The sequence below is a fragment of the Pipistrellus hanaki genome (genome assembly GCF_964339955.1).
Source record: "Pipistrellus hanaki genome assembly, chromosome: 1".
Classification (NCBI taxonomy): Eukaryota; Metazoa; Chordata; class Mammalia; order Chiroptera; family Vespertilionidae; genus Pipistrellus; species Pipistrellus hanaki.
This window is the reverse complement of record NC_140503.1, coordinates 19402836-19427735: the sequence shown is the minus strand read 5'-3', so window position 1 is coordinate 19427735 and position 24900 is coordinate 19402836. Positions and strand designations below refer to the sequence as shown.

At 51.0% G+C, this 24900-nt stretch overlaps 1 protein-coding gene across 2 annotated transcripts in view; it reads left to right on the top strand.

The window, feature by feature from the left end:
* Window positions 1–9458: 9458 nt before the first annotated feature.
* TMEM63C (transmembrane protein 63C) overlaps window positions 9459–24900 on the top strand; it is a 61588-nt gene continuing 46146 nt past the window's right edge. The window contains exon 1 of one of the 2 annotated variants that reach the window (XM_084891521.1): window positions 9459–9675. The gene's annotated coding sequence lies outside the window, so the exon portion shown is untranslated. Of the gene's footprint in view, window positions 9676–24134; window positions 24266–24900 lie in introns of those variants that run through there. The other variant, XM_084891520.1, reaches the window with a different exon arrangement.

Here is a 24900-nt window from a genome sequence, read left to right as displayed (position 1 = left end):
TTCTCCTCCCAACCCCCACCTCATCCCACTCTGCCCCTCCCCTCCTTTGACTCTCTGCTTATCAGGGATAAGCTTGGAGCAGGGAGAGAAAACATGACCTTGCTGTAATGTTAGCATTAAGCCACGTACCTGGTCTACCCTTTGGGTGGACACTTGAGAGAAAAAGCTGCAGGCACCATGGCTGCCCCCTGAGATGCCTGCCCCATGCCTCCTGGCCTGCTTCCCCATGTCCCAATCCCTGATCTCAGGGACACTGGCTCTGCCATCTCCTGTCTCCCCACACTCCCCCAGTCATTCCTCCACTTAGCAAGGGAGGCTCATACCCGTGCCCTTAGTACCCTAGTCCTCCACCTGGCTCCTTTCTCCCTGCGCCCCAGTCCCAGGGCTTCTAGATCAGGGTATTGCTGGGAACTCCTCCCTTCTGCAAGGGCCAGTTCCCCGGAGAGTCCTGCACCTGGAGGCCTGTCTGGGCAGCATGCTCACCTCCCCCACAACTCCATTCTTCAAGCTAAGAGGGAGAGAAGTGGGGCGAGGGGGGGCGGGGGGGCTGGGAGGGCAGTTAGGGGTTAAGGCCCACTCAGCCTACATCCTGAATCAGGACTTGGAGAGCAGGAGCTAGAAGTTCTGAAAGCTTATATACATATCTGCTCCTACATACAAACACATACTCACACACATGCCAGCATGCTTGTACTCACTCACCCAAACCTTCACACACACACACACACACACACACACACACACACACACACACACACACACACACACACACACACACACACACACGAACATCTTAGTTCTCAGATACTTCTAAGGCAGTACACGCCTGTGGTCCAGAGTTTGAGCCCTTAGATCATACGTGTGCTTCCCACACCGCAATAAAGCTTTTTAAACCATGGCTTCTCGCTTCAGAAGGCAGCGTGAGCTCTGAACAACACGGGGATGCAGTCAGTGCAGGGTCACTTCCCGCCCCTGCTCCCCGTCTCTGTTCCCTCCTCCACAGCGACTGTTGTCACCACTTCATTGTGTCTCCTTCCAGAGCTGGTCTCAGATGAGAGCCTCTATTTCAGGACATGCTTACTCACACGCATGCACGCACACACACACATGCACACGCGATAGGCCACCGGCACATGCTCTGCACTCTGCTTTAGTTCCTGTCTGTGCGCATGCGCCCTCCGGGCCATCTGCAGTGCTGTGCGTGTCTGCCAGGCCCAGGCTGCGGAGGGGTTGCCGAAACCCTTTCCCAGCCCCATTGCTGTGCGGTGCGGCTCCTGCTCACATCCATGCACACACGGAGCGCCTCGGCCTTTTTGGTGGCGGCCCGGTGGCCCATCATGCAATTGCATCTGTGCCTGTTGGGGTGAGCGCAGCTGTTTCCGCCGCTGCGTGCTTTATCTGCTGCTACCTGTGTCCTCTAGTGTGTGTCTGTGTGTGCATGTTAGCCCGCGTGGGCCTGCACATCGGTCAGAAGTGAGTGTGAAGGTGTGACCCGGGACACTTACTTGGCCTCTTGTACCTCCCTTTCTGAATCTGTGGATGGAGACAGTCAGATGGACCGCAAAGGGTGAGGAGGCGCTAGCACAGTGCCCAGCACATGACACCAACCATAAATGTCAGCTCCCCAGGGGAGAAGCCCAGGAACGGGGTCAGTGAGGGCCCAGCCACCAAGGCTAGATCGCAGGGCCTCAGCCTGGGAAGTCTCACACCCTGTGTTTGGGCCAGAGAGATCTGTGCCCCTGGGAGGAGAGAGGGAGTGAGTTAGGGGGTGTTAGGGGGCCCAGCAGCTGCACTGGAGCCGAGTGAGGCCCAGGCCTGGCTTTCCTGCTGAGTCATTCCCATGGAGCTTTGAAGGAGGGGGCAAGCCTGCTGTGTGTGGGGGGGGCGGGGGGGAGGAGGGGGAGAGGGAGTAGGGGAGAGAGACTTACTTGCACCACACACACACACAAACACACACACAAACACACACACACACACACACACACACACACACACACCACCCTCCCAGCTTGAGAAGAAGGAGCCCCTCCCAGCAGAGTGAGGCTTTGTTCTCCATCAAATGCAAAAGGCAGAGATACAAAGGGAAGGCTGCTCCTGCTACCCCCCCCCCCCGACCCAACTGCCATTTCTTACCCACTGTCCACTCCTGTCCCTGCCCCTAGGACCACCGTCTTGGATGGCCCAGGATGACAGACAGTCCAGGGACAAGCTGGCCACCCTACTTGCCCCTCTCCATTTCCCTCCTCATCCTGCACCTGCCCCCTGGTCCAGTTCCCCTGTCATCACCCCAACATGACCTCTGGGGGTGATAGAAGCTTCCTGGCTCTGAGGGGTGCTTTGACTTTGATGGTACAGAGACGAGGGAGGCTGGATCTCTGTGCCCAGAGAGGCTTATACTCTGGGGGTACAGGGTGAGGAGGCTGAGGACGGAGTTGTCTGCCAGAGCTGGGTAGGTGCTGGGTCCATGGGTGGGTCTGCCTGTGACAAGGCTCTGGATGGGCTAGACCAGTGGTCGGCAAACCACGGCTTGTGAGCCACAGGCGGCTCTTTGGCCCCTTGAGTGTGGCTCTTCCACAAAATATCATGGCCTGGGAGGATCTATTAATATTTTGAAGAAGTGACATTAGAAGTTTAAGTTTTAAAAAATTGGCTCTCAAAAGAAATTTCAATCGTTGTACTGTTAATATTTGGCCTCTGTTGACTAATGAGTTTGCCGACCACTGGGCTAGAGACTCAGAGGGCAGGCTGCATGGGGACATCATGATTCCTTCCACTAAAAGTCCCTCTTTCTTAGAACAGAACTCCAGCACCTGACTGTTGTCTAACACCTGGCTTTCCACCCTTCTGGACATGTTTCTATTCACATGGACCTGTTCATGGAAAAGCCTGAATCTGACAGGACTCAAACAGGAAATGTTTTTGCTCTGTCTCGGATCTCAGCCTTCAACTATGCATGGTCAAATCTCTTCTCCTGGCCCTGAACAATATTCCTGGTAGATTCTTAGTTTCCTGATCAGATTTCCCAGGTTTTTTTTTTTCAGTTATTAAGAATCCATGTTAGTCCAGGCCAATTTAAAAGTTAAACATCATATGCAAATGTAGGGCAAGTTTCCTCTGCCCCCAATGCCAAGCAAGGCTAGAGAGAGGGCTGCGTTCTCTCCCTCCCCCATCAGAGTGCTTTCACCTCCAGGTTTGACCTTGGGATGGGGGTGGGGAGGTAAGAGGGAAATGAGAGCTAGAGGGGAGCAGGCATAGGCCTAGACTCTTGATGAAGGCTTCCTGTGGTGATCAGTGACTCTTGGGGAATAGGCTTCCAAGAGGGGTGAGGGGTTGAGATGTCTTTGGAAAGAGCTTTTCTGGCTACACTTTTCCCAACATACCCTGGCAACGTGAACCCCAGAGGCCCACCACTGTAATCCCCTCCCCAGCTACTCCCCAAGGTTTACCTGAGCCACAGGAAACGCCTGCACCCTCCCCTGGACAAATGACACACCGAGGCACCAGGTCACCTCCACTGCCCCTGGTTCTGCCCATTCTCCTTCCCAACTGCCCCTGCTTCCACTGCCCCTGGTTCTGCCCATTCTCCTTCCCAACCTCCTTCCTATAAGACACAGGACTGGTTGGCCTGTCCTCAGGTACCAAGCTGAGAGATGGGACGCCAGTCCTTCCCCTCACACCCTCTATTGAGGATCGAGCCTGCAACCCAGGCATGTGCCCTGACCTTCTGGTTCATAGGTCGATGCCCAACCACTGAACCATGCCAGCCGGGCCTTTCTGTTGTTTTAATTTCTGTATCTTTATTGCTGTTCTTTGTTTGGTGAGACATCATTCTCCCAGTTTTCTTGAGCTTTTTAAGTGTATTTAAAATGGTTGATGCCAGTCATGCCCCCTCCTCACTCTCTTTGACTAAGTTTCTAGTAGCCCTTCCCCCACTAGCCCTACCCTGGGAACCTCTGATCTGTGTAGGCAGCTGTATAGGCCCCATGCCCAGAAGCACCCCATGCTAATGGCCTAATGCTCTGCTGTCTTGACATTCTTCATAATTTTTGAACAAGGGCTCAGTCATTTTTATTTTTCATGCCCCCTTCTCCCAAATTATGGTTCTGGAACTGCAAGGGATGCCCGACACCTCTGGTCCCCCAATTCTGCTGTTGAACTCATCTAGTGAGATTTTAATTTCAGTTATTATACTTTTCAACCTCAGAATGTCTATTTTTTTTTAAAATATATAAACTATTAACTCTGTGAAATAGAGAGGAAGTGAGAGGGAGAGATAGAAACATTAATGAGAGAATCATTGATTGGCTGCCTCCCATATGCCCCCTACTGAGGATGGAGTCTACAACCCAGGCATGTGCCCTGACCAGGAATCGAACCCTGACCTTCTGATTCATAGGTCGATGCCCAACCACTGAACCATGCCAGCCAGGCCTTTCTGTTTTTTTAATTTCTATATCTTTATTGCTGTTCTCTGTTCAGTGAGACATCATTCTCCCAGTTTTCTTGAGCTTTTTAAGTGTATTTAAAATGGTTGATTTAAAATCTTTTTAAGGAAGTCCAATGTCTGGGCTTCTCAGGAACAATGTCTTTTAATCACTTGCTTTCTTACATATGGGCCATATTTTTTGTTTGTTTGTTTCTTTCAATGCCTCATAATTTTTTTGTTAAAAACTAGAGATTTTGAATATTATAATGTGGCAACTCTGTGGGAATCAGATTCTTCCTCTCTTCGAGGTTTGCTGTTGCTGCTTGTTGTAGTAGCAGGTGTTGTGTGCTGAAAGTCTTTTCTGAGCTAATTTTGTACAATCTACACTTTTGGTTGTATGTGGCCACCAACGTCCCTGTTCCATTAGCTTTGTGGGCAGATAGTGATTTGATAGAGATTTCTTTAAACATCCGGAACAGAAAAAAACCTCTCCCCCCTCATGCCAACGGGCTCTGTGTTTGTGTTGTGGCATGCCGTCAAACCTCAGGCCGGCAGCTTACAGCTGTGCCTCATGCCCGCCTTTGGTGGCACAGACAGAGGCCAGGCACAGGAGGGAGCTTAGGGCGCACACACAGCAACAGCAATGGATAAACAACAACTGCATGCGACAGCATGACCAGATCTTTAACAGTTAATGCTGAGTAAAAGAAGCCCAACATGAAGTATACAGAGATGGTTTCCATGGATGCCCACTTAGAAAACAGACCAAACTGCGCAGCCAGCATGGCTCAGTGGTTAAGCATCAACCCATGAACCAGGAGGCAGCTGATTAATGATTGTCTCTCATCACTGATATCTCTCTCTCTCTTTCTCTCTCTTCCTCTCTCTGAAATAAATAAAAATATATTAATAAGACACACAGACCAAACCAAACTATATTGATGAGGGATGATAAAATGATAAAGAAAAGAAAGGAAAAATTACCACTAAGGTGAGGAGAGGGTTATCTCTGGGTGGGAGAAAGGTGAGGAGAAGGGGGTGTGATTGGGAAATAAGGAAATACCTGGTGGCGATGCTCCATTTCTTGTGTTGGGTAGTGGTTACCCAAGAGCTTGCTTTATGAGTATTCATTATAGTGCTCATTTTCTATACACTTTTCTGTATGTGTATTATATTTCACGGAGTTAATAGTTTATAAAGCAAAGACAGGGTTTATTATGGAAAGCAGCTGCCAACGTCACCCAGTGATGAGCACAACAACCCAGCTGCTTTCAGGACCCTGGCCAGGGAGCCCAGAGAAAACCCAGTAGGAAAGGCATGTTCTGTCCCAGGAGGATCTGATGGGGAAGGTCTTTAACCTCGATAACATATCAACACAAGGGCCTCGGTGTGTGTGTGTGTGTGTGTGTGTGATTGATTTCAGAGATAAAGGAAAAGGGAGAGATAGAAACATCAACGATGAGAGGGAATCATAGGTCGCCCTCCCGAGCATGCCCCCTACTGAGGGTTGAGCCTGCAACCTGGGCATGTGCTCTGACTGGGAATCATGACCTCTTGGTTCATAAGTCGATGCTCAACCACTGAGCCACACTGGCCGGGCTGTTCCCAAGTGTAGTTTAATGACTTAATCCTGTAGGGCATCAGCCAGGGTCAAGATAGAATTGAAGTGAGGCGGCACAGGCTTCCCTCCTCAGATCTATCTGGAAATGCTGTTGAGGTAAATTCTGCCTGGGGAAACCCTCCCTCTCAAATGTCATCAGAATTCCAATACAGCAGTGGAACTTCCTTTGTGACGTCATCAACATTTGCCTCTGACCTGGCCCATCAGAAGTTTCCAATATTGATAACTGCTGGTGGCTGTAGGGAGTGGCTGACAATGACTTCGCACCAATCATGGATTTCCCCTCTTCCAAAAGAGAAGTACTGGTGAAAGGGACTTCTGCTAGCTAAGAGCGTCTGCCTACTGGGGTCTTGGTGAGTAGGGCTGCGTCCGAGGCCAGAGGCAAGGGGGGCAGGGAGGCTGGGCTGTGCCAGAGAGGGGAGGCCCAGTGTCTCTGCCGTGGAGGGCCAAGTGGTTAGAGGGCCCTGATTTCTCCACTCTGGCCCCACCAACCTGGGGGAATGTCAGTTTCTAACCAGCGGTCTGTGCTATGCTCTGGACCTAAAGCTGAGGCTGGCCTAACCCAAGGTGTGATGAATCAGAGGAGATTAGAAAGTAGTTTTCCACTTCGATACATTGCTTCCCTACCTTCTTACTGGAAGTCGAATCCTCTTCTATTTGGGAAGGCAGGTTAGAGTGTGTGACAGAAGCCCCAGCTCCCCAGTGGGCCCACTGTCTTGGCGAGTCTCGATCTTGCTCGTGGGGACAGGGGATACCCTAGTAGGGGTGTCGAACTCAATCAGAGAAGGGGCCAAAATCTAAAATCCAGCCTAAATCGCGGGCCGAATGGTTTACTGAACAGTCATAAACTGACAATGTCATAAACTGACAGCGGAGTGCAGTGATGACAGCGCGGTGCGGGCCACATTGCAAGGCCTGGCCGGCCGGATTTGGCCCGCGGGCCTTGTGTTTGACACATGTGCCATGGTCGGCAAACTGCGGCTCGAGAGCCTTATGCGGCTCTTTGGCCCCTTCAGTGTGGCTCTTCCACAAAATACCACGGCCTGGGCGAGTCTTTTTTGAAGAAGTGGCGTTCGAAGAAGTTTAAGTTTAAAAAATTTGGCTCTCAAAAGAAATTTCAATCGTTGTACTGTTGATATTGGGCTCTGTTGACTAATGAGTTTGCCGACCACTGCCCTAGAGTATCTGGAATGTCACTTCATGTGTGAACGAACAATGAGGTGGTTCTACTTTGAAAATACTGTCCCTGACAGTGACACAGATGGCATTTTGACTTCTACAGCAAAATCTGCAAAGTCTCATTCCCATCCCCCCTAGGTACCCGTACCTCACTCTACTCACTCCCTGTCTATCAGTCTCACAAAGCACCAGGCCCTGGAGTGATGGATGGGACACGAGGGTGACTCTCCTGCCCCAAAGCCTAAAATCACTGGAGTTGGCCCAGTCGGTGTGATTCTGTGGTTGAGCGTCGACCCATGAACCAATTCAATTCCTGGTCAGGGTACATGCCCATTGGGAGCGTACGGGAGGCAGCCAATCAATGATTCTCTCTCATCATTGATGTTTCTACACCTCTCTCCCGCTCCCTTTGTCTCTCTAAAATCAATAAACACATTAAAAATAAAATAACTTAAATCACTGGAGTTGAACTGATGAGAAACAGAGAACACACCTTGCAGACTCTTTGCTGAGCCTCCCACCTTTCCCCTCTCGCTTTGAGCTTTCCTGATCATCAGGTCTGGGCAGTGCAGAAGGCCACATGCACAAGACCCTTGGTTCTTCCTCCCTGGAGTCAGACACTTGTCATGAGGAAGCTGGCAGAGGACAAACTGCTTCTGTCCAGTTTCTACTCTTCCCCCAGTACCAGAACAGCAGTAGCAACAACACAACAACTAATGTTTACTGAGCATCACCTACTTTGTATTCAATATCTCATTTAATCCTCACAATTTAAGATCGTTTTTATTATTTCCCCCATTTTATCTATGCAAAGAATGAAGCTCAGAGAGGTCAAGTCCTATATTTTAGTGGCCCAACGTGATTCAAATCAAGGCAGCTAGAGTTCTTAAATACTGCTCTTTACCTGGCTTATCTTTGTTATCCTAGAAGAGAGAATTAGAAATGTTTGGATCAGTGGGACCTTAGGCCCCCAACTAGCCGAAATGCTTTCTTTATTATAGATGAGAGGGAAAACAGAGAGATCAAGCAAGTTACTCAAGATTGCACAGCACGCTAACAGCTGAGCCAGGGTTAGAACCACACCCCTGATGCCCTCTTGCTCCTGTACAATAGATGGCCAAAAGCTTTACTGTCCCATGAAAGAATAAAAACTAATGAGTGGGTGAGCGAGAGGAGAAACAGACAGATCTTGACAGAATGTGTCTTGTGGCTCACTTTGAATTTTCGTAGAGAGGCTGGATCAGAAGAACCAGAGGGTAGAAGTTGGGGGTGGGAGGCAGGTGCATGGCAAGGAGAGACATACATAATCGGGGTGTGCCCACCTGCAGGGGGCGCTATGCTGCTGGTTTTGGGGCACCAACCCCTGCAAGCATAGCTACCCTTTGAGCCCCACCCCCTTAACCCTGTGTGCACACTGCTTCCTCTATCACTTTCTTATTATATTGCTAACATCTCTAACAGTTTCTTCCCATTATAACACATCTGTTTAGCAGCCCCCCTCTTCCATTAGTTTTGTGCAGCAAGTATTGGATAATATCTGTTAGATAAACACACCTAGGCCCCTCCCTGGGACAAAGCGAGAATGGCTGTTGACAACTGCCCCTTACTTTTCACACTGGTCTTTGGGGCTTCAAACACTGGATCCTGCTTCCAAACAAGTTCCCTCTAGTCGAGTGGCCAGGATTTTGATGACACTGGAGACCTGCAGGACTGTGCCCCACAGCAAATTGGAAACGACCCAGCCCAGTCCCTTGGGCTTCCTGAGCGGAGCTGTGGCCAGTGTGAGGATCTTCCCTTTGCTAGGGAAGAAGGAGGTGGAAACAGCTACTGGGCCGGTGCCAGGAGCTGGTCCCTGGGTGGGGCAGAGTGCTGCTACCTTTGTGAGGTTGTGCGTTTTTTGGTGTTCTGTCCTTACGCTTTGCCTGGGAGGGATGGGGAGATTGGGAAGGAACATGTCTTCGTGGACAGCTTGGGGTGGAGTGAGAGCTGGAGGAGAGTAGGCAGAGAGCAGCAAGACAGCAGGCGAGGCTCAAAGGATGGCAGGCAGGGACCAGCAGCCTTGTGCGTTGCGGTGGTAATTTGCAGACGGTTCCTGGGCTAGGTCTCTGAGGCGGAGCCTGGGCCTCGGTATCAGACGGTCCCTTCCAGTGTCGTCGTCGTCCCCCCCACCCCCCCCCCCCCCCGCCCCACTTCCCCCCGCGGAGGGTCAGAGCAGCCTGGGGCGCGGCCAAGGCTGGCTCCTGCCCGGGAGGAGCCAGGATGCCGCTCCCGCGGTGATGCAGGGGGGAATTTGCAGACTGTCCCTTGGCATCGGGGCTGGCTTCACCCACCCGGTGAGGAGGAGGACCCGGCGGCAGTCTCCTCCCAGATCTGGAGCCAGCATCTGTCACCGCATCTCCGCGGCCTGAACACCTTGCCTGGCTGGGCCGTGGCGGAGGGCGCAGAAGTGGTGAGCACGCGGGTGGTTGGAGCCAGGCATCCGGCTGGGAGAGGGAGCGCAGAATCCGGGTTTTCCAGGGAGGGGATGGGGGTAGGGGAGGGCTGCCTGCTCTGTGCTTTCAGGGGCCTCTGAGTGGGAGGGGGTGGGGTTGGGGGCGACTGCGCCACACGCCGTGGCCTCGCTGGCTGTGGCCCAGCCTGGACCCAGGGGCGGGTGGATGGAATGAGCCGCAGACATGGGAGGGCGGATGGCCGGGTGGCCGTGTCTGGGTCTACTGTCTTCACTGGGCGGTGGGGGAGGAGGGTGGGGGAGGAGGGTGGGCGGGAGGCTTGCCTGGGGGGTCCCCGGCCTCCCGCTGACAGCCAGCTGGGAGTTGCCTCCTTGGACCACCCCCACCCAGGGATTCCCCCGGGCTGTGCCGCCCACTCGGGCTGAGCTGGGAGGGAGGGGTGCGCGCAGCCGCTGCTGCGAGGAGGTACCACAGCTTCGCCTCTGAGCTGCCGGCTGGGGTCGCATTTTATGCTGGGTAGGCTGGTCTCCTGGGGCCCGCAGGGGCAAAGGACGCTGCCTTTTCTCCCAGGCTTTTAGAGAAAGCCTCCTGCCTGCATCCTCGCCTTGGCCTAGAGAGAGAATGTTTGCATTTGGATGATGGACCTGGGGAGCCTGAGGGTCAGGGGTGCTGTGGCTTCGCGGAGACCACTTAGCACGTCCTGCCCTGACCCAATGCTCTCGGGAGGGACAGGGGCCAGTCTTACACTCTAGACCTCCAGTCCAGTCTGGAGTGGACTCCCCCGCCCAGCGCCCCTTTCCTCATCCCTGAGGCCGGAGTTACAGCTTGCTCATGGGGCTCCAGGGTGTCATGGGAACACTGTAGGGATCTGAATTGTCTGGGGACAGGAAAAAATCGCTCATGAAAAATGCTCATCTAAGCAGAGGGTAGGTATATGGGCCTCGGAAAGAGGGTGCCCAGTTCCAGGCTGCAGGCTCCTATTCCAGCCTTGATGGAAGCCAAGTGGCGGTTCCCGGGCGGGTGGGGGGAGGATGGGGACAGCCCACGCCTGCTGGAGAGGAGGCTGGAGGACCACTTTGGCCAGCCTGCCTTCTCTCAGCATCACCCTCGTGGTGTATCCCCTCATCCCTGCTCTCTCCCAACTCCCGTCCCCAGGAGAAATGGACCCGGGGTTTCGCCCTGGAGGGGATCTTTTCCCGAATTCACATCGTCCTCACTCTCCATGGAGCACATGCCTTTCTTTGGAGGAAAACTGAGGTGGGGAGAGAGCGGTATTTTAGGGCTGGAGCCGGCCAGCCTCACTGGGTGGATGAGGAAAATGAGGCACGTTTCTGCAGGTCTCTTACCTGCATTCAGGCCTCCTGACTCCCCACCCACCACAGGGCAGACTGGACCAGGCCTCCTCCTCCTCCCTTCCCTCTCCCCCCACAGTCCCCAGCCCTGGTAAGAGGAGGCCCTGAGGGCTTCCTGGTTAGTGAAGGGGGTGTCAGTAACAATAACAGTCCAGAATTTTCTCTTCCTTTAAGATATGTTTTCAAGATATGTAGGAAAGAAGCAAATTGAATAGGGGGCCCACTTGACTGGTCATCTTCTTGTTGTGCAGCCACAGGGGACACACAATTCCTAGGGGCTTCTCGGAGCCTAGAGCAGCTATCTCTCCTGCCTGGTGCCCGCAGCGGTGCCCACAGCAGGAGGGGCCCATGGCAGAGCATCGCAGGACGGAGGCTCTGCCCAGCCCGTTATTCTGAGTGGAAGGGAGGTACCTGTGTGTGTTTCAGACACACCCTCTGAGCACAGAGCTCAGAAGCTGGCTCCTGGGGATCATGGCATGCCCTGGCTGCATGAGGATCCCCAGTAATCATTGGGGTGGCCTATGGGAGAGGTTGGGGTTCCCAGGAAACCAGATGAGACCCGGCTGCCAGAGAGGGGAGAGGATCCGCCATGTGTCGGGCTTCTCTGCTGGGGTGCCACTAGGGTCCCTGCCTGCTCTTCTCCAGGAGGAAGGCCACTGCCTCACAGTCCGGGAAAGTGGTGGCATGTCCCTCCCAGCAAGCAGAGGCAGAGGCAGAGGCAGAGGCAGAGGCAGAGGGAGGCAGGCAGAGGCAGAGGCAGAGGCAGAGGCAGAGGCAGAGGCAGAGACAGAGGCAGAGGCAGGCAGAGGCAGAGGCAGAGGCAGGCAGAGGCAGAGGCAGAGGCAGGCAGAGGCAGAGACAGAGGCAGAGGCAGAGGCAGAGGCAGAGGCAGAGGCAGAGACAGGGGCAGGGGCAGAGGCAGAGGCAGAGGCAGAGGCAGAGGCAGAGGCAGAAGCAGAGGCAGAGACAGAGGCAGGCAGAGACAGAGGCAGAGGCAGAGGCAGAGGCAGAGGCAGAGGCAGAGGCAGAGGCAGAGGCAGAGGCAGGGGCAGAGGCAGAGGCAGAGGCAGAGACAGAGGCAGGCAGAGACAGAGGCAGAGGCAGAGGCAGAGGCAGAGGCAGAGGCAGAGGCAGAGGCAGAGACAGAGGCAGAGGCAGAGGCAGGGGCAGAGGCAGAGGTAGAGACAGAGTCAGGGGCAGAGGCAGAGGCAGAGGCAGAGGCAGAGACAGAGGCAGGCAGAGACAGAGGCAGAGGCAGAGGCAGAGGCAGAGGCAGAGGCAGAGACAGAGGCAGAGGCAGAGGCAGAGGCAGAGACAGAGGCAGAGGCAGAGGCGGCAGAGGCAGAGGCAGAGGCAGAGGCCTCTGGGCCATGGGAAGACAGCCTCTTGCAGAACATGGCACCTCGTTCTGGACCAGAGCCCCTGAAGGCTGGCACTCTGCCCTCAGTTTCCCTACTTGACAGCTGGGGATGCAAACACTGTCCCCAGATGGATGGGCGGGCTTTGGAAACCTGACAAGTGCTTATTAGAGATGGGAAGTGTTATTCCTGGAGACTCTGGGCTCTTTTGAAGCCATCTGTTCCCAGCCTCCAGGGGGGAGCGGTGATTGTTCCTCTACCCCCAGGCCAGCCCGGAGCACCCTTCTAGGCTTGGAAGGCAGTCTCTCCCCCCACCCCCCCCCACCCGCGCCCACTTCAGATTGTGTCTTGGCCCTAAGGACCTCCTCATCAATACCTGTGATATTTAATAGGTTTTCCATAAAATGCTGGTGAATGGCAGCACGGCGGACCTTCCTATAGGTAGATATCCTCCCCATTGAATCTCTAATCCCATGGACTCTCTTCCTGAAGAGCAGCTGATGGGAGAACCATAGATATAATGGGCATAAGGTTCTGGGAGCTCTTTGCACAGGTTGTCCAAGATGGCAGCCCACAGGGCATTCAGGGCCTCGAGTGGGAACCGCTGTAGCCAAAGTGCTTAGGGGAAGTGCTCAGCTTCAGGTGAGATCAGCAGCGGTGAGTGCATTGTTTGCCTGAGGCAGGCCCAGCATTCATGCCTCTTCCCTCTCCTGGGAGAGCATGGCTTTCGCAGCTTATGTACCTACCTGCATGAGTGCTGTCATCAGATCCCTGTTCTTGCCCATGAGTTGGCTGGTGCAACTCATGCAAAATAAGATCATGGAGCTGAGATGAGAATAGGAGGTGTGGGGAGGGCAGCTCTAGAGGTATGATGTGTTCTTGTTCTAGATCTGTCTGGATAGCTCTGGGCCAACCGAGGGTGGTTCTTTAGAAGATCACCTATGGCCAGAACTCTGCGTCCTTTGTTTCCAGGGATGGGAGGCACCTGAGCTGCCATGTTGCTTCCCAGCACTCTTGGGGCTGGGGCTGAAACAGATAGAGGCAGGGTGAGAGAACAGGGGGTGCCCCCTTGTCACCTCTTGCCTCCTCCTGGTGATTGGTAATGTTCCCAAAGGAAACAAAGCCTGAACCTACTTAGAAAACCAGGATCCAAGTGTCCTAGACTCTCGCCTGCTTTTCCCACCCTTCAACTCTGCGGTTTTGCACCCGCACCCTCTCCACGTGCTCAGAAGAGCTGGGCTGGGGGTGGCGGAGATACAACACCACCTGGGCCTGCAGACCCTTGTTCATGCCAAGTCAGGGGCTCTGTCATCCTCAGAAGCAGAGGGGCCAGGCCAGCTTCCAGTGGGAAGCCAAGCCTTCCTCCCCAGCACTGAGTGGTCTCATGAAGGAAGGTGGCCCTGGGGACAGGAGTCTCCTCCCAAAACTGGCTGAGTCTGTTCATAATCGAATCCAATCAGAGAGACACTGGCCTCAGACCATGGGGTCTTGGCAGAGAGCAAGGCATCCTGAGGTCTTCGGAGAGAGACATATGGCCGGTTGGCCTGGGATACGGCTGTGTTGAGTTCTTGATATAGAGGCCCCATTACCTGGGGTGTCTTGAGTGTCGGGTGATTGATGATAGGCTGGAAATGCCACAGAAGGCACTGGACACTCACCCTGGGCTCTGGGAGAGACCAGCTGTGCTGTGGAGGGATCAGGGGGGCACGGAGGACAAGGCAAGTCCTGGGAGGCACTGAGGAGCTGGGTTCCCACCTGCTTCATGCCTGCTCACTTCTCTTCTGTGAATCTTCCCTTCACAACATGGTGAAGTAATCCCAGCACAGGGCCTTCGGAGGGTGGATGGGAGGAAGCAGAAAGGTGCCCAGCATGTGCTTAGTGACGGAGAGCCCCCTTCTTTCTATTTGCTCGCCCCTTTACCTGCTCCGTGGCGGGCTGCCCAGGGGTTGCTAGGCTGGTAGTGCTGACCAACAATGTTGATTCCTCCAAGCTCTCTTTGAACTGAGCTGTTCCCTTCAAAAGAACTTGAGATGCCTGGAGACCTGGCACAGGGGGACATCATCTCAGAGGGTGTTGGGGGAATTGGCAAGCATGGGGGTACAGCACACAAGTGTTGGGGGTAAGGAGTCCCTGGGCTGGGACTTAGTGTGCCAGGCTTTGGGGAAACCCTCCCAGGTACCAGAAGTACAGCAGCCTGCACAGTGTCACTTGCCTGAGTCCTGGTGCCACTCAGCCACCTGACATTCCTTATCCCTCTTTTTAAATCCTTTGCACACCCCAGGGGAAGGCAGAGTGGGTGTGAGTGGCCCACTTGATAGATGAGAAAGCTGAGGCTCAGAGAGGTAGTAAATGCCACAACCACACACATGCACAGAAGTGGCAGAACCCGACTGTTCTCCCCCTACCCCACCCCCTCCGCCACAATAGTCTGACCCCAGTGGAGTGCTCCTCCCCCTGAGCTTAGCGGGCACATCCCCAGCTCACCTGCTATTGCACTGCTGGTGATTTTGCCGAAGTTGCTTAAGACAAAAGGACTTGGAAGTAAAGGTCGTGCGTTTTCTCCCCTTTCTCTCCCCTCTGGGCAAGGTGCCCAGACCTGGGTTCTGCTGAAGGTCAGCAGGCAATGGAAAGATTGGAATCACCCACCCCCATCCCACCCCTGGCACACATTGAAGGTGTGCTTATGGGGCACAGCCTGAGCTGAGGCAGGGGGATGAGACGCAGTATAGCCAGGCCCTGGCTCCATGAAGGGGCTCCTTGGGGCCCTGGCTCAGGCACCTGCATGGAGCCGTGGGGCCGGAGGGGACAGGAAGCAATGTGCAAGCCCCTGGCCCTGGGCTCACAGAGCTGCAAAGTCGGGGAGCAGGAGGACCCAGGTCCCAGAGCTCTCCTGTGGGTCCGGGAAGGAAACTCAGCCCAGGCAGCTCAGATCCATTCCCGACAGAGCCTGGTGAGCAGATTCCGAGCCTAGGCCTTATTCTAGGGCTGGATATTTCGACTATTTGCCTGCTCATTGGATGAATCATCTTTGAGCCCAGCTCTGATTCTGCCTCTTCTCACTGGCTCCCCAGAGCCTGCCATGGAAGACTCACCTGGGATTAAGCACAAACTATCTTTTTTTTTTTTTTTAAATATATTTTATTGATTTTTTACAGAGAGGAAGGGAAAGAGACAGAGAGCCAGAAACGTCGATGAGAGAGAAACATCGACCAGCTGCCTCTTGCACACCGCCCCCCTGGGGATGTGCCCACAACCAACATACATGCCCCTGACCGGAATCGAACCCGGGACCCTTCAGTCCGCAGACCGATGCTCTACCACTGAGTCAAACCGGTTTCAACACAAACTATCTTTTCAAGCCTGCCCTCTTGCTTCCTGGCCCTTTCCTCGCCCTCTGCTCTGGCTCGGGGGCTCTCCTGGGTGGGCAGGGTGGGTCAGATCAACTTGAAGTTTTTTACAAAATACACACACTCTGCTTTTCTACCCTGCCCACGCCACTTTTCTACCCTGCCCACGCCCTGCTCGGCTAAGAGCCACTACTCTAGCAAATCAAACATGTCCAACTGTGCCATCCACTTCCTCCTCCAGCCCAGTCCTTGTTCTCCTCTCCATCCTCATTGGTTCAGAGTCTCCTTGCCCTTCAAAACCCAATTTGAATGCCACCTCCTCCATGAAGCCTTTCTTGGATGGAAACCAGAGGAGTTCTCATAGCCTTTAAAGTACTTTGCCCATTTCAGTCTGTCTCTTCTACCAGACAGTGAGCTCATCCTTTCATCTATCAAGTGCTCAGAGTGTCAGTCCTGCACATGTGCACCGGTAATTCCTGGGAAAGGGGCAGGTAGGTGATCATGACAACAGCTTCAGAAATGCTACAATAACGGCAGTACAGAGCATCAGGGGACATTTTGGCAATAGCAATTAAAGCTGGAAATGTACATATTTTATGACCAACAGTTTCAAATCTAGGAGTATAATTACCTAGAGAAATTCACACGTGTGCATAAGGAGACAGTTCCAGGGATATCTAGGGCACAATGTTTGAAACACAAAAAAGAGGTCTCAACCTTTATGATAATGGAGTAGATAACTGAAACTGTGATATTATACAGCAGTTAATCCTATATAATAAAAGGCTAATATGCAAATCAACTGAACAGCAGAAGAACCAATCACTATGATGTGCACTGACCACCAGGGGGCAGACACTCAACACAGCTGTTCCCTGGTGGTCAGTGTGCTCCCACAGGGGGAGCGCCGCTCAGTCAGAAGCTGGGCTCATGGCTCAGTCAATCAGAAGCCAGGCTCATGGCTGGTGAGCGCAGTGGTGGTGGCCGGAGCCTCTCCCACCTCACCAGCAGTACTAAGGATTCCAACTCTGTCAGTTGCATATCCCCTGAGGGCTCCCGGACTATGAGAGGGCCCAGGATGGGCTGAGGGACACCTCCGAGTGCACAAATTTCTTGCACTGGGCCTCTAATTATATATATGATTAGGGAATTTTGTGTTTTATAATTATCTCTCTCTCTCTCTCTCTCTCTCTCTCTCTCTCTCTCTATATATATATATATATATATATATATATATATATATATATATATATATATATATATATATATATATAAAAGCCTAAGCAACTGCATGACCATCCAACCATCTGACCAGTAGCTATGATGTGCAATGACTATCAGGGGGCAAATGCTCAACGCAAGAGCTACTGAGCTGTGGTGACTTGACAGCTGTGGGTCTTGGGTGACACCCCTTGGGGAATGGCAGAGAGCTGGTTTCAGCCTCATCCCTGCAGGCCAGGCCAAGGGACCCCATTGGTGCACAAATCCTCTAGTACAATGATAGGCAAACTGCGGCTTGTGAGCCGCTCTGTTGAGTAATGAGTTTGCCTACCACTGCTCTGGTACCTTAATAAAGTACCTTAATAAAGTACCTTAATATCATTTCCGTATTAACATGAATAAATCTCAAAAACAATATTGCAAATAAAAGGGGAACTGCAAAATAATGCCATTAGCGAAAATTTAATGTTAATAACAATGACAAAACAATGCTATCTATGACTCATGGATGCAGATCTATTGCTGTGTTGCATTCCTACCAAGTTTATGCTTCTAGTTATCTTCAGAGAGGGAAGGGAGTTGGGACAGGGGGAAAGGAAGGCCTTCTCATTTGTCAGTAACACTTCTAACAAACAAGATCTGAAACACAAATGACAGAATGTTACTACTGGCCAATTCTGTTGGTTTTATACTTTTACCTGTCTTATGTTGAAATTATTTCAAAGTTAAACAAAAAAGTAGCCTGGGATGTCGGAGGAAAGGTGCCAACTTTGCCTTGGGAAGGAGGCGCCAGCTGGGTGTTGAAGGCAGGGTGGGAACTGGCATTGAACTGGGTGCAGGGAGCTAGGAAAGGAGATGCAGGGGCTCAGGGCCAGGGACTCTATGAGCAGGCTCTCTGACCTTTTCCGTGTTTGATGAATGACTATGTCAGGCTGCCCTTCCCTCACTACTTTCCTCACCCTCATCCCTGGAACCAGGGATGTGGGAACATAGTGCATCAGCTCTATGTTCTGGGCTGTGAACATGTGCATCAGCTCCGGCAGCTTGAAGGGGCATGGGGGTCAGGTGTCATATGATGATTTTTTTTTTTTAGTCTAGATAACCTAATAGCCAAATACATGAAACTGAACATTAAAAATGGGAATTAGCCACTGCTACAGGGAAAATAGAATCCTTAGAGGATACTATTTTGACCACATGCAAATTCAGTTGAAAACAACCAAAACTGATAGTTTTCTGAGAAAATATAAACCATCAGTTTGGCTCCAGAAGAACTAGAAAACTCCAACAGACCAATGATCACGGAAGAAACTGAGTGTTCATCAAACTCCACTCCAAAAAACATCCAGGTTTGGCTGTTTTAACTTATATTAAACCTTCAAGGAAGAGATCATTCCAATGTCATTTAAACTGTACCAACAGTATCAGATCACAGGTAAGGAAAGATTCCAAATTATTTTATAAAGCCAGCACAATACTGACAAAGATCACACAAAACACACACAAAAATTACTCTTAAAAATCTTATTTATGAATATCGGTGCACATTTTATGAATTAACTAGAGGCCCAGTGCATGAAATTCATGCACAGGGGTCCCTCAGCCCAGCCAGCACCCTCTCCAATCTAGGGCCCCTAAGGGGATGTCTGACTGCCAGTTTAGGCTAACTGCCTCTGCCTGCCAGCCTGATCACCCCTATCTTGCCACACTGCTGGCCTGATCGCTCCTAACTTGCCCCCCTGCCAACCTGATTACCCCTAACTTGCCCCCTGCCAACCTGATTGCCCCTAATTTGCTGCCCTGCTGGCATGATTCCCCCAACCACCTCTGCCTTGGCCACTGGCCTAAGCCACAGTCTGGCCTCCTCCTGTGGGAGGCAACCTGGCTGATCAGGGGAAGGTGCCACCTCCATTATCCTGCTGCTGATCCCACTGCCAGCCTGAGCCTGGCCCCTTTACAGTCACCTGTGGCTTCCTGAGCCTCAGCCCTTTCAGCCGCTGTGGCTTTGTCCGGAAGGACGTCTGGAAGGTCTTCCAGAAGACATTTGCCCTAATTAGCATATTCCCCTTTTATTAGTATAGATAAGAACAAATAGAATCACACTGCATTATGTTAAAAATTGAATACACCACAAGTAAGTGAGGCTATATTCCAGAAATACAGATTCAGTTTTAGGAGAATTATTCATATAAGTGAACAAAGTAATAGTTAAAAAGAGATGAAAAATTATATAAACAGCTCCATAAGTGTTAAAAATGCCTAAGGGGCATTTGATAAATTGAATATATGTCTCTAATATTTAGCAGAAATAGATGGGTATTGCTGAACATGGTTTTATGCACGTACGTGTATGTGTATATGTGTGGTATACAGACATACATGCATATAAGGAAAAAATGGCCACCATTCCCTTTATTCTTCAACACTTCTCTAGAAATGCAAGTAAATACAAATTTTGAAAATAGAAGTTATAAAAGGAGGCCAATTTATCAATTAAAATTGCAGATAAGAATGATCCCCTGGAATAAAAAAGAGCAAGACAGGCCATTGAAAACACTGTTTTAGAAATAATAAAAATATACTAAGATGACCGCTAATAAATATTAAAACAAAAATTGTATAGCTTTTCTATGCACAAATGTTAGCCTCTTAAAGTATAATGGAAGGAAGCATTTGCAATATCAGTAAAAGTGCTAAACATAATGGAAAGTCTAACCAGTGTTGGCAAGAACAGCTCTTATTAATACTGTTCTCTCCTTGTTCCCCAGCCCTGAGACCTAATACTGGGTGGGGCAGCCCTGGCTGGTGTGGCTCAGTTGATGGGAGCATCCGCCTGTGGACCAGACCTAGGGGTCTCAGGTTCAATCCTTGGTCAAGGGCAGACACCTGGCTTTCAGGTTCAAACCCCAGACTGCATGTGGGAGGCAACCAATCTTTCTTTCTCTCTCCCCCTACCTTTCACTTCCTCTAAAAAAAATTAATGGAAAAAATATTCTCGGGTGAGGATTAACAAAAAAAAAAAATTTTTTTTTTAATTCAGGGTGGGGCAAAAGTAGGTTTACAGTTATGAGTACATGAAACAGTTTTTTTCTTGTATTGTTGTTTATTAATTATTATATTGTTTTCCATGGGAACAACTGTAAGTCTACTTTTGTCCCACCCTATAGGTATTGATCCAGTGGTGGAACTGACTCACAGATCAATGGAACAGAGAAGTGTATTTAGACAAAGACAAAGCACATTTGCTATGCAGTGGGGATAATAATAATCGCCAACTCATGGTGGTTCCCTTGTGCCAGGCACTGTTTTGCACCCCTCACCTGCAGCCTAACACATTGGGTCCAGTTGGTCTATAGTGTTGAAGATATTTAAGTCCTCTGTTTCCTTATTGATATTCAGTCTGGTTGCTCTTCCCATTATTCAAAGTGGTTTATTAAAATCTATTTTTGCACCACTATTTCTCCCTTCACCTCTGTCAATGTTTGCTTCATATATCTGGGTACTCTGCTGTTAGGTGCATATATATTCATAATTGCTATATCTTCCTGGATAAGTGACCTTTTATAATTATACTAGAGGCCAGGTGCACGAAATATGTGCATGGGTGGGGCCCCTAGGCCTGGCCGGCAATTAGAGCCAATCGGGGCCAGGCCGATTGGGGCCAGGCCAATTTTGGCCTCCCAGCCTCGGGGAAGGACATGAAGGGGGGAATTGCAGGAAATTAGCCACTGGCCCCAGGAGGAAAAAGAGGGGCCATGTCCGCTGCCACCCACCTGGTTCCCCATCCCAGCCTGGGGATCAAAGGCCCCAGTGGGGTTGGGAAAGGAGGCCACGGTCACCGGGACAGGTACAAAAGGAACAGACACCGGACACCAACGCTGTCATCATGGTTCCCCGCCCTCTCCCCCCGCCCCCCAATCCTCCTTCCCTTGCCTCCATGCCACCACTGTGGCAGGCGGGTGCCAATGGGGCCTGCAGGCCAGGGGCTGGACAGGGTGCAGGAGGTTGGCCACCAACCCTGAGGAGGGAGCTGGCCCTTGGCCCCACGGGGAAAGGGGCTGCATCCATTGCCACTCACCTCCAGTTCCCTGTCCCAGCCCAGGGCCTGCCATTCAGGGGAGGGACCACGGGAGGTTGGCCAGCCAGGGAAGGTTGGCTATGGGAGTGCACTGACCACTATGGGAGTGCACTGACCTGCATTGAACATCTGCCCTTAGGTGGTCAGTACATGTCATAGCGACCAGTTGTTCTGGTTGCTTAGGCTTTTATATATAGAGATAGTACCCTTCGTTGTCTTTCATGGCAGTATTTGACTTAAAATCTATTTTATATAAGTGCAGCCATCCCTGCTCTCTTTTTGTTACCATTTGCATGGAATGTCTTCTTCCACCCAATCCCTTGAAGCCTATGTGTGACTTTATAGCTGAGGCGAGTCCCCTGTAGACAGCACATGGCTGCATCTTTCTCCACCCTTTATCTGAAATAACTAATTTACTCCTCACAGTAACCTTCTGCACAGGGTGCTATTGTGGTCCCCACTTTTAGATGAGGAAATTGAGACACAGGAAGGTTCGGTGACTTCTAGATCTCATGAAACTGGAATTTGAACTAGCACTTGACTCAGAGGTCATGCTCTCTGTACCCATCCTACTGCACAGATAAACTGAGATTTTTAATCTAGAAGGAGGGTAATGGTGGGGGAAGGAAATGGATTATTCAAACACGATTTTGAAACAACTATCTAGCCTCTTGGGGGAAAAATAAAGCTGGGCCCTATCACACTCCTTACACCAAAGTACTAGTAAATTCTAGAAGGAAAATATTAAAAGGAAGGAAAAATTTAAAAAGAAAGAAAGAAAACCCTAACAATACTAGTGAAAAACACAAGCAAACATTTTTAGGATCTTCTATTAGGAAAATACTTTTGACTACAGAAAAATCTGAAGTTCATGTAAGCAAAAGATGCCATAAATAACGTTAAAAAAGAGACAAATGACAATTTGCAATACACATGACAAAAAGATAGTTGCCTTCATTCAGAAAAACCTCTTAATCAGTAGGATAGAGTAGGAAAGATACAAATGGTTCACAGAAAAATAAATACAAAGACCAATCAATCAATAAACATGAAAATAATGCCTGCCCTTTCTGATAATTAAGAATTACATTGAGCCCAGCCAGCATGGCTCAGTAGTTGGGCTTCTACCTATGAACCAGGAGATCACGGTTTGATTCCCGGTCAGGGCACAGGCCCCAGTTGTGGGCTCAATCTTCAGTGTGGGGCTTGCAGAAGGCAGCTGATCAATATTTCTCTCTCACCATTGATGTTTCTATTGCTCTCTCCCTCTCCCTTCCTCTCTGAAATCAATAAAAACACTGAAAAAAAAGAATTACACATTGAAACATGATATCACTTTTCATCTCTCATATTGGCAATGTTGGAAGTTGGATAATGCACTGAGCTGTCGAGGGTGGAGGGCAGCAGGCACACTCATTCACCACTGGGCAGTGCAAACTGGTTCATCCTCTTTGAAGGCAATTTGACAATATCTATCAGAATCATAGATATACCTACATTTTGACTCCTCACCCTGGGATTTTACAGCTAACCTCACACATACGCACAAAGATACGTAATCATAGGCGTTCATTGCAGCTTTGGTTGTGCAGCAAAAATGTAGAAGCAATGAAACATCCATTGACAGGACAGATTTGTGTAAATTATAGCCTCCTTCAAGGGAACTTTGTGAGCTGCTACATGAATGATCTATGTTGCTGTGGATAGATGTGTGATGTATATTAACTAACACAGAGTACCAGGAATGTGTCGTTGGTTGGGTTTAAAATAGAACACAAGCATAGATATGTATTTATCAATATTTATGAAAAAACTTTGGGAAGAAAATTTAAGGAACTTGACTGTTTATATTTGGGGTGAAACAGAGGTCTGAGATAGTAGGCAGACTTTTCATTATGTGTATTATTTTTAATGGTTTTAAGCATATTATTTTCTGAATTTAAACAGAGTATTTATAAAGGAGCCAATTATAAGGAAGAATACTATCTAAGATGCCTCACCCTGAACTTTTTTTTCTCTCTAAAATACATTTTATTGATGTTTCTACAAAGAGGAAGGGAGAGGGAGAGAGAGTTAGAAACATTGATGAGAGAGAAACATCAATCAGCTGCCTCCTGCACACCCCCTACTGGGGATGTGCCCGCAACCAAGGTACATGCCCTTGACCCGAATAGAACCTGGGACCCTTGAATCCACAGGCCGACACTCCATCCACTGAGTCAAACCACTGAGGAAAGAATTTGAACTTTCTTTTCAAATTCTTTCCTCAGTTGGCTCACCAGTTTTGACACTAAAATTTTACATCTGGAAGGGCCCAACAAACTTCTCCAACCTTCAGTTTGTCCCTGAGAAAAGGGAGGCCTAGGTTCCTCAGCAAGCGGCCCAGGTCCCCCGGCCAGTCTGTCTGCAGAGTCTGGGCTGCTATGATGCTGCTCTCAAGAGAGGGACTGATGACCCCTTTGTGCATGTGGTCAAAGCTCGGTCCTTGGACTTTTCCCGGCACGTAATCCAGCGAGTCTTATTCCACCTGCACCTACGTGGGGAACCTATTGCAATGCAGATTCCCGGGCCCCTTCCGGAAAAGTCTGACTCAGTGGGCTAGGGCAGGGCCCTGAAACCTGCATGTTAGCAATGTCCCCACCAATGATCCCAAAGTCCTTCTTGAAGTCACTTGGTCCTGGGCCCTCTGATCTCCCCAGCTCAGTCCTGCTGGCAGTGTCTGTGTATCTAGGCTGAAGTCCCCCATCCCAGCGAGGAAAGTAGGGTGCTCCAGTGGAAGTGCTTAGATCCCCAAGGCAGTGCTCCATCCATGGTCCCCCTCCCCTCTGGCCCCTGCTCAGCTGAGATGAAGTATGGCCCTTGCTCACTCACTCCGGGGTGGGCAGCTTGATGTGGAACTGGGGAGCAGATTGAGAGTCATAGCTGCATCTAAGGTGCCCCTCACCCCATTAGGGCTCCCCTGAAGCAGGGCTTGGGGAAAGATGCTGACCAGCATATTGGACCTGAGAGGGACCTGGCCTGCTAAGGTGGGGGGAGGAGGCCAGGGGAGGTCTGGGATTCATGCCCGCCAGCACTGACTGTGCTTCATTGTCTCTGTGCCACAGACTCTTTTGTGGTTAGGAGTCGAGCTGGGCGGTGGCTGGACCCCTCGGAAGCCCCTGACGACAGATCGAGAGGAGGGACGGCTAGCGACAGCCCATCTGCCTGAGCCCCAAACCTCACCTGCTGCCCAGGTAGGTGCTCTTCCCATTCTCCCACTCAGCAGGGCTAAGCCCCTCGCACCAGCCCCTTCCGCAGCCTGGGAAATGTGGCCTGAGGCTCTCCTGTCAGTGCTGGGCAAAGGCCGTCCCTGAGCCCCCAAACGCATAACCTGATGGGGGTGGGGGTGCAAGATGAGCCCATCCCACGGCCAAAGAACACTATTCCAGAGGACCCTGGCTCCCAGGGCCTGGGAGGGGGCCAAGGCTCTGGCTCTGGTTAGGACGCCGCCTACTCCACAGAAATGCCCCCTGCAGGGCTGCCATCTGGGTCCCCAGAATGGCTCTTGCCCAGCTGGCCCTGGTTTGGGACAGGCCCAGAGCCCAGCCAGACATGGCTGTTCTGAGAGTTCCCTGCCTCAACACCCTTTCCCTGAGAAAGGGTTAAGACAAATGGTATTGCTCTCTCCCTCTCCCTTCCTCTGAAATCTTCATAGACGGTTAGAGCTGGGAGGGATCTTAGTGATACAGTCAACCTCAATCTTGTTTGACTTCTCAAGCGTTGGTGTCATTTAAAATGGCCTGGCCGATGTGGCTGAGTGTGGACCTATGAACTAGGAGGTCATGATTTGATGGTCAGGGCACATGCCTGGGACTGTGGGCTTGATCCC